Source organism: Schistocerca americana, chromosome 11, assembly GCF_021461395.2.
Source record: "Schistocerca americana isolate TAMUIC-IGC-003095 chromosome 11, iqSchAmer2.1, whole genome shotgun sequence".
NCBI classification, from domain to species: domain Eukaryota; kingdom Metazoa; phylum Arthropoda; class Insecta; order Orthoptera; family Acrididae; genus Schistocerca; species Schistocerca americana.
This window is the reverse complement of record NC_060129.1, coordinates 156,664,779-156,680,432: the sequence shown is the minus strand read 5'-3', so window position 1 is coordinate 156,680,432 and position 15,654 is coordinate 156,664,779.

Here is a 15,654-nt window from a genome sequence, read left to right as displayed (position 1 = left end):
TCCGAACTTTTCTTTTGTTTCTTCTATTGCTTGCTCAATATACAGATTAAATAACATCGGGGATAGGCTACAATCCTGTCTCACTCCCTTCCCAACCACTGCTTCCCTTTCATACCCCTCGACTGCCATCTGTTTTCTGTACAATTTGTAAATAGCCTTTCGCTCCCTGTATTTTACCCCTGCCACTTTCAGAATTTGAAAGAGAGTATTCCAATCAACATTGTCAAAAGCTTTCTCTAAGTCTACAAATGCTAGAAACGTAGGTTTGCCTTTCCTTAATCTTTCTTCTAAGATAAGTCGTAGGGTCAGTATTACCTCACGTGTTCCAACATTTCTACGGAATCCAAACTGATCTTCCCCGAGGTCGGCTTCTACCATTTTTTCCATTTGTCAGTAAATTATTTTGCCGCTGTGACTTATTAAACTGATAGATCGGTAATTTTCACATCTGTGAACACCTGCTTTCTTTAGGATTGGTATTATTATATTCTTCTTGAAGTCTGAGGGTATTTCGCCTGTCTCATAAATCTTGCTCACCAGACGGTAGAGTTTTGTCAGGACTGGCTCTGCCAAGGCTGTCAGTAGTTCTAATGGAATGTTGTCTACTCCGGGGGCCTTGTTTCGACTCAGGTCTTTCAGCGCTCTGTCAAACTCTTTACGCAGTATCATATCTCCCATTACATCTTCATCTACATCCTCTTCCATTTCCATAATATTGTCCTCAAGTACATCACCCTTGTATAGACCCCCTATATACTCCTTCCACCTTTCTGCTTTCCCTGATTTGCTTAGAACTGGGTTTACATCTGAGCTCTTGGTATTCATACAAGTGGTTCTCTTTTCTCCAAAGGTGTCTTTAATTTTCCTGTAGGCAGTATCTATCTTACCCCTAGTGAGATAAGCCTCTACATCCTTACATTTGTCCTCTAGCCATTCCTGCTTAGCCATTTTGCACTTCCTGTAGATGTCATTTTTGAGATGTTTGTTTTCCTTTTTGCCTGCTTCATTTGCTGCAGTTTTATATTTTCGCCTTTCATCAATTAAATTTAATGTTTCTTCTGTTACCCAAGGGTTTCTACTAGCCCTCGTCTTTTTCCTATTTGATCCTCTGCTGCCTTCACTATTTCATTCCTCAAAGCTACCCATTCTTCTTCTACTGTATTTCTTTCCCCCATTCCTGTGAATTGTTCCCTTATGGTCTGCCTGAAACTCCGTACAACCTCTGGTTCTTTCAGTTTATCCAGGTCCCATCTCATTAAATTCCCACCTTTTTGCAGTTTCTTCAGTTTTAATCTACAGTTCATAACCGATAGATTGTGGTCAGAGTCCACATCTGCCCCTGGAAATGTCTTACAATTTAAAACCTGTTTCCTAAATCTCCGTCTTACCATTATATAATCTATCTGATACCTTTTAGTATCTCCAGGGTACTTCCATGTATACAACCTTCTTTCATGATTCTTGAACCAAGTGTTAGCTATGATTAAGTTGTGCTCTGTGCAAAATTCTACCAGGCGGCTTCTTCTTTCATTTCTTAGCCCCAATCCACATTCACCTACTATATTTCCTTCTCTCCCTTTTCCTACTCTCGAATTCCAGTCACCCATGACTATTAAATTTTCGTCCCCCTTCAGTACCTGAACAATTTTTTCTCTTTTATCTCATCACACATTTCATCAATTTCTTCATCATCTGCAGAACTTGTTGGCGTGTAAACTTGTACTACTGTAGTAGGCGTGGGCTTCGTGTATATCTTGGCCCCAATAATGCGTTCGCTATGCTGTTTGTAGTAGCTTAACCATACTACTATTTTTTTATTTATTATTAAACCTACTCCTGCATTACCCCTATTTGACTTTGTATTTATAACCCTGTATTCACCTGACCAAAAGTCTTGTTCCACCTGCCACCGAACTTCACTAATTCCCACTGTATCTAATTTTAACAAATCCAATTTAGTTTTAAGTTAATCTTATGTCTCCTTCAACCAACACAGCATTGTTACTGTCTCAGCGACTGACTGTTGCTACTAGCACCGCGGAATGATGGCAGTTTTTAATTATCTCGTGAGTAATGGCAGTTTTCTGAAGTAAATGAAAACGGAAAAATAATTCACAAGCAAGTGATCATAATCGAAATGAGAGTGAATCCCTACTTGCTGCAGCGACTTAATTTTTAATATTTTCCCACATGAGAAGCTCGCGTATCCCTACATTGCAAGATGCGTGTCCGTTCCCACATGGAAATCACACTCCTAGTCGCTGGCCAGTTGTACCATTTTAATGGATCCGGAGGGTGCTGTTTCGTACTCCGCACATAGCCTTCTGATACAGCTGCCTCCTGCTTATGTTAACTTACATGAGAAGGAGGCGAGTGTATGAGAAAACCTTACGGAAAACACGTAAAGGAAATCGTCAAAACTACCTTTAAAACGTTTTTATCCAAGCCAGTTAACTCACGTGATACTGTTTTATTATGCTCACCTGGATGGCATGCGTTGTGCAGAATATGCGAAGCGGTAAAAAGGGGAACGTGTTCACACTCCATGGTTTTGATGTTTGGAGTGGCTAGAAATATCCCTCTCGATTCAAGCCGATATCTTAATCATGTATGTAGAATTAGCGGATATGTTGTCACCAGCTATCGCTTGTCTAGACCCAACAAACAAGATAACAGTATCATGTGTTTTGTATCGATGCGAAATATAAACTCAGTGTGAGAACCAGTTTTACTTCGTGGCAATGTGTCCCGCTGTTCTCCCTCTGATTCTATAAACAGCATTCGTCAAACGGCAACAGATAAAAAACGATGCGTCGAGGGCCTGTACACAATGGAGGAGGACCGCATCCAAGTCGAGAATTAATTCACTGAAAGGGCGATGAAAAGAAAAAGAAACTTGTGTCAGCGATATTATTCGGTCGTGTCGCTGGGCAGCAGCGATAGCGAGAACGAAGGCCACCAAAGCTTTATTTTACGGTGCTTGACTGCGTTATACGCCCCTAGTTCTCGTATATGGACAAACACCACCCTTCATGCCATGGACCATAGAGATGCAGAAACAGACGGCGCATGCTTCAATCCCTGCTTGATGGTATCTGAAAGCAAATAGATCAGACAGTTGTAGTCTCTGTACCTGGAATCAAGAACTGATTTCATGAACTGATCTCGTTGTTGTATTAGTGTCACACATGTAGTAATTCAGTTAACCAAATTTCCCCAAGAGTCGCAGTATTAGTCCGATAACTATCGTTGTTACGTTTGGCTAGGTGTAACGACAGCAAACGTTTCAAACACTGTCCCGGCAATTCGTTTTTTACACAAACGATAGAATTGCAGTAATTCGACGATTTTCTGTTCTTGTTGAACTGTGGCTCATTTAGCTGGCCGTTTTCACAGGAGACCGAATATCGGTTTGACGGGAAGCACATGGTTTTCTGGCCATTTACTGAGGAGTACGTGTGATGTGTTTTATTATGCTTTGTGAAGTAATATCCGTAATGCCCGATTTTTACAGGGAATAAAAGGCTATGACTTCTCCTTAATCGAATACGGCTAACGATATAATATCGAGATAAGAAAGATGTGCCAGGATACGTTACTTGAAGAGGGAATTCATAATACTGGGTTAGAGATTAACGTTCCGTTGTGTCAAAAATTTTCGCCTTTCGTAGAGTTTTAGTTCTGACGACCGACGTAGCCTACATCCCTACTTTCATCGAAGCAAGGATTTTGGAATATGATAACTGCGTAGCTCGTGCAGTCATTTAGCTCGAAATCCTCCCTTATGAAAGAGAGTGACCAAATTTTTGTCCGGTGATTCGTCACTGGGCAAACTGTAACGACTTTTGTTACACGGGTGCTTCTGATGGTCGGCAAGCACTTGCACCTTTAGCAGTGTCGAAAACTCACCACTGTAAACCGAGCCCCGGAAACGCGTATGGAGATGTAGTCATCTACCTTAGAACATTTACACATACAATTCCACATTTCGCGGCAAATCTCGTTGTGTGATACAAAGCCGAGTCGTCATAAGATGGATGCTGTCGTCGTGTTTAGTACGACTGACACTGCAACGCCACATACGCGGCCCCTACAATTGACAGAGCTTTTCCTTACACCCTTCTCACTGAAACAAGCCCTAATACGCAATTAAAACATTTAAATTGTGTACATTTAATCGATCGTTAGGAACAGGGTGGTTTACAAGCCACAAACGTAGGGATTTCCTTCGCTTTATTTTCTGCTCGGCATTCGAATCGCGCAACCTCTGTTGCCAAAGTGTTTTCTTTCTAGTTGTTTCTTCCTCCGTGAAGTAGAACTGCGACATCGTTCACCCTCCGGCCTCGTACTTAAGCAGCATCGGAGTAGACTTGATGACGACAGAGGGGAAATCTGTCATTAGTAGCTACTCAAGCGGAATGTGATGTGTGCGTTTGAATTCTCCATGATAGAAAACTACTAGGAACTGAAGTGAACCCAATCTTTGAAAAGCATGACAAAATTAGGGCAATGACAATTGCTATGCTACAACTACTGTCTACTATTAAAAACTTTGCTTTCTGTTCAATACACTGACTTCATGTACGAGAGCACCTATTTGTCCCGGCGCATTGTCCTTATCATTGCTGGAAGTAGACGACAACGTCAGGCAGATTATGTTACTCTTGTGCCATAGGTATATGTTGAGACGAGAAAGAAGGAAACGGTATCACGTTATATAACGCCTTCTCATTCATTTTTGGTTGTTGAACATTAACCAAAGTTGGTGAAAACAATTAGAATTAGAGACTTGATATTCTGATCAACGCACAAGAGAGGGTACATCTTGGTCGACAGGCAGGACTTCCTGTAAACAAATACCCTCGATGGGAGTAACAACAGAAGGTCGTTGCCACGTCGCCTGAATGGGGGACGTCAACGGAACAGATAAATTCAGGGGCGCCTCAGTTTTCTGCTGTTTAGTCATTGCAACACCAGAAGGCTCAACGACTTCCCCACCTTTGTATGTTTGTGCAGGAGTTGCTGCAGCTGTGGGAGGGATACTAGGAGAGACACTAGCCACCTCAGCTTCCATTTTCACACCATCGACCCTGTTAGTAGTGCAGGACTCAGCACTACAGGATGCAGCAACCAACAGACTCACTTGAGGGGGCGGTGTGTGAGGGGTAGATGTATCCGACTCCTCACTGTCCTGTATACGACATCTCTCATGGTGCACTGTCTTCACTGCCAGTTTGGCCACAGCAATTTCAGGACCGTGCTGTGGCGGTGTTGTTCCATTGCGCACGGAGAACAGGTGGCACCAACCTCGCGAGCAGTAGAAACGAGACCAGTCAACAGCAATTTCCGACGCTGTTCAGAGGAGACCTTCAACAAAAATACCTGCCTCTGAACATTAGGTCTAAGGTTCGTTGCAGAGAAAGCACGTCCCTACTTGCCCTTATGCATTGCATGAGTGCGGTAATCAGAGATCTGTAAATGAGAAGGAATGTTTTGATTGACTACCATGTCCACTGAATGGATCCTGCTGTAACATTACAACCGGTATTGAATGGACTAGCTTCGCGGCGTATACCCCTCACATGACTATAAGAGAGAAATGTCGACTGTTGACAGCTTCTGGCGGGAGATTAAACACTCAGACATTTGTATACTTCAGTTCCTCGTTACCAGGAAGCAGCATACTTCTGGAACCATCTCAGTGCTTAAACGGAACCTGAGAACATGGAGGCTAAAGCAACCTATCAACTTGTAGTTGATCCAAAAACTTAACGAAAAAGGCATATCAGAATGAAAATAGACGGTATGAACGTGATCAGATGTTTCACCTATTCTATCAACGAGCCAGTTGTGAATCTCCAATGACCCAGGCTGGAAGGAACCAGTGGGTTTGTCGAAACTGAAGCTGTCTTTACCTTTTCCCAGAACATCCATGGCCGATATTATGAGCGGACTACTCTGTTATCAGTGGACTCACACAACAACTGACACTAACGTCCTGACGACCATGTGCTTCACACGACGACACGAAAGACACCGAGAGAGAGCTGTCCAGGTATGCGCCTACTGTGGTGAGGCAGTAAACTGGCGACCCTCCCACCCGGCGCTCGATGCGGAACTACCCCTGGACCAAGGCTGCGGAAATATCGTAGAAGAATCTGTGTCTTATGACATCACATTTGAAACTCAGATTTCTCTGGTCACGCTGTGGCTTTGAAGCTTTCACGAGACTAATTACTCTACTAGCCTGTAGAATGTGGCAACCTCATGCTTTGACAAACAGTTTCTCCAAACATTATTCCACAAATATTTCTTTTGTGCGCGTTTGTGTTCCTGTTCCAAGCGAGGTATACAGCTAGGGAGCCTGACATTCCCACATTATGACCATACGCAGAATGTCGGCAGAAACCACAAATGTGTAGCAATAGCCGTGGTATATTCGGCGCCGCGTTTACGAGAGGTAACGATGAAATCGCGGTCCATCTTACCAGATTTAAATTTTTGTGGTTTCGGCAAACCACTGCAGACAACCAGAGTGGCTTTTCCTTGAACATGGGTTCTGTTGATTCTTGCCCCCATCCTTGTCTAGTGAGAGGCCATGTCACTGTTCGAATGGTCTCGATGACAAGAGAACTTTAAAGTTCAAACTTTCTTCCTTTTCTTCAGGAACAGGTCTCGCTGTTTCGTTCGATACCTGTCACAGGTAATATGGTTTCGCTGAAGTAGCTACACTTAGTAATCCGTATATCAGCTGAGGGTCCTGCTCAAACTAAGTATACGAGAGCTTAGATTATGTAAGGGCCTGTGGAGACATGTCGGCTGATGCAGACGACCCCAGTTTTCTAAAAATACATATTAGTGCCCAAGAATGTTCATCTCCGCCTTAACCGTTAATTTACGTCTGCCACTTTCCTTAGACAGCCCCTACTGGCCTATTCTATGTCAACATCAAGAATTTGTAGTTCCAGTAGGACTGAGGCACATCTTACGTTGGTGAGCAATCGACAGTAGTCATTCATCTGATGTTTGGAAGGGGTGTCATAGGAATATCGGCGACACTCCAGGCCTTGGAAAATGAGACAAGGCAATTTCCAGCTTAGCAGGTGTGGAGTACACTACAAAGATCAAATTCTAATGTTTGATCGGTAAATGGCTACAGAAGTATTTTTCTGTTGTATAATTTTCCTGTACCAATTGTATGTGCAGATTTCATGTTAGTTTCCAGTCAATGGTTAGTCCTGTGCATTTTAGTGAGTTACTAAACTGGACAGGATGGTTTCATGAGGCAGTAGTTGCGGGGGTGAAAAGCGGCGATTTGTCATATTCAATTGTACGAATCTTGGTATGGGTGGTTTCAAGGTGTCTTTGGTTGCACCTGGTTAAGGTGGGGTCGTCAACATATTGGAGGAAACGGGCAGGGTGATTGAAACCACCCACTCCTACCATTTCCATAAAGAGTACATTTTTTTGTCAGCTTATCCACTAACTCAGTATTAGCAAATTCGTCATCTCTGCAGCTCTTACCATGCTGTGTGTGTGTGTGTGTGCGCGTAGAGGGTGAGGGACTAGTGTCTGTGCCCCTAGAACAGCATTGCACAGTTCCTCGTATGCAGCATAACGACGTGCAGATGCATGTACCTCAATGACTCCCCATCACGTGTTGTCAGGTGTGGTGAGGTCAGGACTTCTTGGTGGCCATTTCAAGGGAGCCACTGTTGCTGATGAGCCACGACCTGTCCAACCAATTGGGAAATTGTTCCATATGCACTTGTATTCGCAAGAGTAGCACGCAGCTGGAAATACTAAACAGCAACAACTGTGTACTGGCCTGCACCCTTTCCAGGAGGATATTGCAGCACCGACAGGCGTTTCTCAGCCGGCCCACTGTTTCCGTGCTGACAACAAGACAGCGTCCCCGCACTCCGCGCAGCCGCTACGACAGTGCCGTCGCGCTGCCGTCAGCTTCTTCTCGACTAATTTTCTTGACTGCCAAGTGGCAAGCTCACAAGCCCTCCCACTGCGCTCTCAGTGTGGTCTGCTAGCGTCGGTGTGATGGTGTATTAAGAGGTCAGGTGCTGGGCTAACACTGATTCAGACGTATACGTGATTTCAGTCTTTCTCGGCGTATTCCACTGATGAATTCTTCTCGGGTTATCAGCCGAGTGGTGGTGTGATGTTCGCCAGAAGATGATGGGTACGAAACTCATTGAAACATTGCGACAAGACGAAGGCACCACTTGGCTGATAACCCGAGAAGAGTTCATCACTGATTATTAACAAGAAATTCCCACTCAATATTTACAAAAAATTCATGTCATTTCTTTAAAAAATGTAATCGTCACAATAATCTTCATTAAATATTAATCCTGATCCAGTATTGATGGCAACTAGTTGTGATAGAATGACGTCAAATTTAAGATTATGACAATTACAACATTAGCGAAAGTTACTGCTAAAACTGGCTAATTGCTTAACATTAAAATTTAAATCCCAAAATCCCTCTTAAATATGTATATAGTAAACCCTTAACAAAATATATGATCATAAGTTGACATCGAATTTCAAAGCATTTTTCATAGAAAATCAGTTTAATATCAGAAATTATAATACACAGTGTAAACTACGTTGGGACTCCTACTCAAGTTTACACCCACAACTTTCATTCGTTGCACAATTTAAGAGTTACTCAAGTACTGTTCGGAAGTACCAGTCGTCATTTTTTATTTCACTCCTGTACTGTGGGCACTTCTTGGTGATATATTAAAAACATAATTAAATTCGCATGACGAAATCTCCCTTTCTTTGTCGTTGTGTGTTGTGCCTCTATCGAACTTTATACGGTAGACCGTTTTTCTCCCCTCTGTTGCCCATCTGAATACGTGTATTTCCCTTTACTGTTTGGAGTGAAGGTGGAACGCCACATTCACGCTCACGAGAAAGCCGAACAAGAACTACGAGCTGGTCGCACAGGGCAAGATATGAAAAAAGTATAAACTTTCACTCGCTGACAAACAAAGAAAAAAGTGCCAGTGTGTTACAATATGTTTAAATGACGTACAAGGCTTCATGTGACGAGTTGGCGCATGAAATCATGCCCATTAGCGTACATTCAATTGCTTTTCTTCATGATCACACCCAGCCTTCGATATGTTGTCAAGCATGTGTTTGCAACCGCTGGACTCGCACGTCCACAGTGTATATTCTAATATGGGGAGGCATTTTAACTGAAAGTCGCTTGTCCGGTGTCTGCCGACAAATACGTTGTTGCAGTGTGTATGTTGTTCAGAAATACGATGCTGTGTTTCTTCGAATATGCATGCATGCATGTCCAGAACAACATTGCATTGTACTTCTGAAGAACACATCTAGTGCAATTTTATACTCTCGTCCAAGGAAAAAGCTTTGACCAAAGCTTTAGTCACACTCTTTGCTTTGTGCACATCCTGTAGGACACGTTTGAGTTGTCTGAGGGAAAGTTTGTATAGCCTTCTGTAATCAACAGGCCTAGAAATCTTAAAAAAATTAAGCCGGCCGTTGGTGGCCGAGCGGTTCTAGGCGCTTCAGTCTGGAACCGCACGACCGCTACGGTCGCAAGTTCGAATCCTGCCTGGGGCATGGATGTGTGTGATGTCCTTAGGTTAGTTAGGTTTAAATAGTTCTAAGTTATAGGGGACCGATGACCTTAGATGTTGAGTCCCATAGTGCTCAGAGCCATTTGAACCATTTAAACAAATTAACTTGTGCATCAGAATGTAACCTATAGATGCTAACATCTGTAAGTAATGCTTTTAGGTGTACTTAATGACGTAAAGATACCTCCAACCGTTCAGTGCTTAGCTTCTCAAATTTTTCTGTAAAAATATAAATACCACACAATTCCTTCCGTTACGATTCCTTGATACTTGAGGATATATCCTACAAATCGATTCCTCCCATTAGTCAGATAGTACCAGTATTGTTTACTATCAGTTCGACTCAATACTTCTTCATTACGTATTCGATTTAGCCATCTTATCTTCAGCTTTGTTCTGTATATCATTTAAGATGCTGAATCGATGAGAGCATGACAGCTTCTTTTCTGCTTGCCAACGTATGGAGGGCATGTGGGCTAATGTTGCAAGGCGAGACCTTCTGGTCCCCTCTAACTAAAGAATAGGCTGCTGCCCCTCATGGGGAACCATATGTTGGTCTGGCTCCTGCATAGACGCCCCATGCACGTTGTGTAAGTAGGCTGTTTATGTTTTCTCTATGTAAGTAGGCTGTTTATGTTTTCTTATTGGCAACGTTACGTAGCGCTCAATATGAAAATCACTAAGTAGGCTGTTTATGTTTTCTCTATGTAAGTAGGCTGTTTATGTTTTCTTATTGGCAACGTTACGTAGCGCTCAATATGAAAATCACTGGCTGTGCTGTGTGCAGTCTGTGGCTAGTTTGCATTGTTGTAATACTCGCCATTGTAGTGTTAGGCAGCTGGCTGTGAACAGCGCGTAGCGTTGCGCAGTTGGAGGTGAGCCGCCAGCAGTGGTGGATGTGGGGAGAGAGATGGCGGAGATTTGTAATTTGTCATGAACTGATATATATATTCGGGCTTGTGATGATATTAAGGTAAATACATTGTTTGTTCTCTATTAATATCTTTCATTTGCTAACTATCCCTATCAGTAGTTAGTGCCTTCAGTAGTTTGAATCTTTTATTTAGCTGGCAGTAGTGGCGCTCGCTGTATTGCAGTAGCTTGAGCAGCGAAGATTTTTGTGAGGTAAGTGATTTGTGAAAAGTATAGTTTAATGTTAGTCAGGGCCATTCTTTTGTAGGGAATTTTGAAAGTCAGATTGCGTTGCGCTAAAAGTATTGTATGTCAGTTTAAGGACAGTCTTGCAAGAATTGTTCAAAGGGGAAGTTTCATATGTCGACCCTTAGCCTAGGATACCTCACTGGAATCTTCTGATTTTTCTTGTAGTTTGTGTATTTAGTGTAGCTTTTGTTTATTGCTAGCGCGTAATTGTAGAGAGAATCTCCTTTGTAGTTGTAGCCTTTCATTGTTGTACAGTAAAACAGTTGTGGCATGTATATAGATTTGCACCAAGTATTTCGCAGCTGTAATTAACTAGATATTATTTTCAGTGTTATGTTAATGTGTTCTCTTATTTTTGCTCTTCAAATTGTGTTTTTCTGTGTTGTCGTGTGAAATGCTGTGACAATAATGGCGTGTGAAAAACGTAATACTAGGCTCCAAAGTAAACTGAGAAATGACAGTGAAGACGAAAGCAGTGTGTTAGCGCCGCAGAGTAATGAATTAACAGACATTCAAAGTAGTAATTTGGTAATTGTGCATAGGGAAATGGAGCGGGCGGCAAACAATGGCGTGGACAGTGAAACAATTAGTGAAGAGGGAAGCATTATCGATCGATCGGTCGGCAATAGCTCGCCTCAGGAATCCGAAATGACAGGACACAATTTCGCAAATACTTTAGATTCAGGTTTTGGGTCATCACCGTTTTCTCAAATAAGTCAAGACACATTTTCTGCTTGTCAAAATGTGAATGTTGTCGGTGCAAATGCACTGCCGAAAAGCGTAGAGAAACAGATTCCAGACACTAATACATTATTATTGCAATTAATGCAACAAATGGAACAAAATCAGAGACAAACACAGCAAAAGCTTGAAAAGTTAGACACAATGGAACAACACCAGAGACAAACACAGCAACAGTTAGACACAGTGGAACAAAATCTCAAAAAGTTAGACACAGTGGAACAAAATCTCAAAAAGTTAGACACAATGGAACAAAATCTTCAAAAGTTAGACACCACACTTGAACAAACACGTGAAGATTTAACTAGTGAGTTACATAACATTGAATCGAAATGTCAAAAAGTCTGTAATGACGTAAAATCACAAATTTGTGAGCATTTCCAACCTATTTTTTCGCGGCATGAAAATGCATTTCAGAATCATGAAGCAGCCATAAAAGAACTGCAAACTATTTTTCATGAAAATCACAACACCTTGCAAGCTAAAATTGACTCAGTTGCATCTACCGATTCGGTTACGCAACTTGCAAAAACTCAGGAAAACTTAAAGGTCACAGTAGACACGATTGCAACACAAATGGACACTCTGAAACTTGGTTCAGAAAAACATACAGAGGAAATGATTTCACTATCGGATAAAGTAGCCGAACTTTCAGATCAGTTCACTAACTTATCTACAAAGGTAGATGATGATCTGAATGACACAACACCTGTAGCCTTCACTGACACAGAAGAGTATGAACAAATTAGAAAATTCAAACAAAATCAAAATCAAATCAATACACAGTACAAAAGAGAAATCCGGGAAGTGCAAGATCAGTTGGCACAAGTAGTACAAGAATTACGTATTTCAGAGGACACTCGCGCCCCAATACGGGAAGAGGGACATACAAATACGGAACAGACACAAAATAACAACACAGGGCACTTCGGAAATTGTGAAAGAAGTTGGCAAGGTACGCCGAATTTTGAGATGGAACCGCCGAAACGACGTAACTATGACCGAGATGCTACTCGCCGACATGATGATTTTGACTATAAGCTGTTCATTACTACACGTAAATTCAAAACATTTAAGAATTCTGGCAACGACATTCATCCACAAGCATGGCTCCATCAATTCTCTCATTGTTTTCCTCCCAACTGGTCATTAGAACACAGATTAGAATTTATGTGTGGCTATTTAGAGAATGAACCAGCTGTAAGAATGCGATCGGTAATTCACGATTGCCACAGTGAAGGAGAGTTTTACCATGCCTTCCTCTCAGCATATTGGTCTCAAGCCACACAAGACCGTGTAAAACATAGCATCATAATGATGAAACGTTTCGAACAATCTGAATTTTCCAGTCTTATGAAATATTTTGAAGACATGTTGCATAAGAATCAGTATCTTTCAAACCCATACAGCCCCTCAGAACTCATCCGCATTTGCTTAATCAAACTGCCTGAACATTTACGACATATTATTTTGGCAGGACGTTGCAAAGACGACATTGAAGCATTTCAGGGACTTTTACAAGAATTAGAAATTGACACTGACAATCGCGGAACGCGAAAGCAGGAACACAACAATTACAGGTCACATCCGTCGCAATTCCGCGGTGAAAGAAGTAATAACTTGACACGACAAGGCTATTCTCACAACACAAATCGTGACCAAAACAGACACCACCCGTATGACAACCACTGGCAGAGTAATAGTTACAGAGAAAGATCACCTCTCCGTGGTAATGACTATCACAGAGACAATCAGAGAAACAGACAATATGGGAACCAAAATAAATATTATCAAGGGAGACAGAATAACTTTAGACGCAACGGACCAGCGCGCAGTTACGATTCAGGGAGAAATTCTCCACCATGTGACCGACAAGAAAGAAACTATGGAATCTACCGACATGACGACAGACGATATGATCGTAACGACAGACCTGAATTGCATCAGAACTGGCGGGATTCAAACAGAGCAGGGCCCTCTCGTCACGGTGAATTTGTAGAAATTAGGTCTCCAAATCCCAATAACGACGCGCGCCAACAAAGAGACAATAGGCAATGACTCGCACAGCAGGCAGCCGCGTGCGCCCGCTGGCTCCGAGAAAAATAACATAAGACGCTAGCCTTGAGAAAAATTTTAGCATTCTTTACCGATGTATACAGCATGATAATTGCGTTCAAGCTGAAATTCTGAGTACTAGGAAGAGTAAAGGTTTACACCATATTTCACATGTAAAACCGTTTATTGAAAGATAATCTGCTTTTTAACTTTGTCTTTGCCATAACACGTTTCACTTCACGTTACTAGTATGCTTTAGAAACTGTTACCATGCAACAATGTTTGAAGTTCAATATCCAGCCAAGAACCAAGAGAAATTATTTAAACAGAAATTACGAATGCATTGTTATTGCGAACAGACGACACAGTGTAATTGTGTGTGTACATTCTTGCTTGTTAGTTGTACGATTAGAACATTTACCAGTACTGCTAATGAGATTTTAATGCAACATTTTGGTTTACTTGAAAATACATTCCGAAACTTCGACTGACTCTGCTGTGGGTTTGCTCTGTTGTGGACCAATACTTGTCTGCATGTCGAGAGTCAGCACTGTCTTTCCGTTGGAAGGACAACACTACTTCTTCAAGACTGCATGGAAATCCACTACTTCTGTGTGCATTTTCTTTTACTGCTCAGACTTTGAGAAAAACACTGCTATTCTCCTGTTATGTACGATTAGGACTGTCTTTATGGACTGTGAGAAAATTTGAGCTTTTGACCAACATAATATCAATAAGTGTGTGCATTTGATTTCTTTGTTATTGTAATTATGAAAAATTTTTGTCAAATCTGTATTGGCCAGTGCCCAACACCATTTGTAAAAATTTTTTGTGGGGAGCATGGGGGCTATGTAAGTAGGCTGTTTATGTTTTCTCTATGTAAGTAGGCTGTTTATGTTTTCTTACTGGCAACGTTACGTAGCGCTCAATATGAAAATCACTAAGTAGGCTGTTTATGTTTTCTCTATGTAAGTAGGCTGTTTATGTTTTCTTATTGGCAACGTTACGTAGCGCTCAATATGAAAATCACTGGCTGTGCTGTGTGCAGTCTGTGGCTAGTTTGCATTGTTGTAATACTCGCCATTGTAGTGTTAGGCAGCTGGCTGTGAACAGCGCGTAGCGTTGCGCAGTTGGAGGTGAGCCGCCAGCAGTGGTGGATGTGGGGAGAGAGATGGCGGAGATTTGTAATTTGTCATGAACTGATATATATATTATGGCTTATGATGATATTAAGGTAAATACATTGTTTGTTCTCTATTAATATCTTTCATTTGCTAACTATCCCTATCAGTAGTTAGTGCCTTCAGTAGTTTGAATCTTTTATTTAGCTGGCAGTAGTGGCGCTCGCTGTATTGCAGTAGCTTGAGCAGCGAAGATTTTTGTGAGGTAAGTGATTTGTGAAAAGTATAGTTTAATGTTAGTCAGGGCCATTCTTTTGTAGGGAATTTTGAAAGTCAGATTGCGTTGCGCTAAAAATATTGTATGTCAGTTTAAGCACAGTCTTGTATAATTTTTCAAAGGGGAAGTTTCAGTTGTAGCATCTACAGTACGGCCGTTTGCCTCACTGAGGCTCATACACCACCCCACCTCTGTATGGCCTTGTTGCTAAACAGTGGAGGTGGAGGTGGGATTGGAGTATTGTAGTCTACAGTGTGGAATATCTTTCTTGGTTCATAAAAGACATGAGGGTATCACAGGTTCTCTGTATTCTCCCTTGCATTGATAATGGCCAGGTAAGACTGCCTGCTCTGACGTCTCTATGTCTACTGAATCTTATTTTTTCAGATTCTTATATAAAATTTTTTAATTTGGTGTTTGTATCTGAGGATATACAGTTAAAACTGAATGAAGCGGTTACCAGTGACTGTAGATATAAAACAGAGAGAAAATTAATTATTGATTCTTTATAGGTGCTTTGTATGAAGCACTTGGTGACATGTACAACATTTAAGCCTGCAACCATTTTACGCCACACATTTAGAGCGTATGTGGAGTTTGTGGCGTAGCAGAACTGTGTGATTTGTGTTCTGGAATGGTTTCCGGCAAGGAGACGTACACGCAAGGT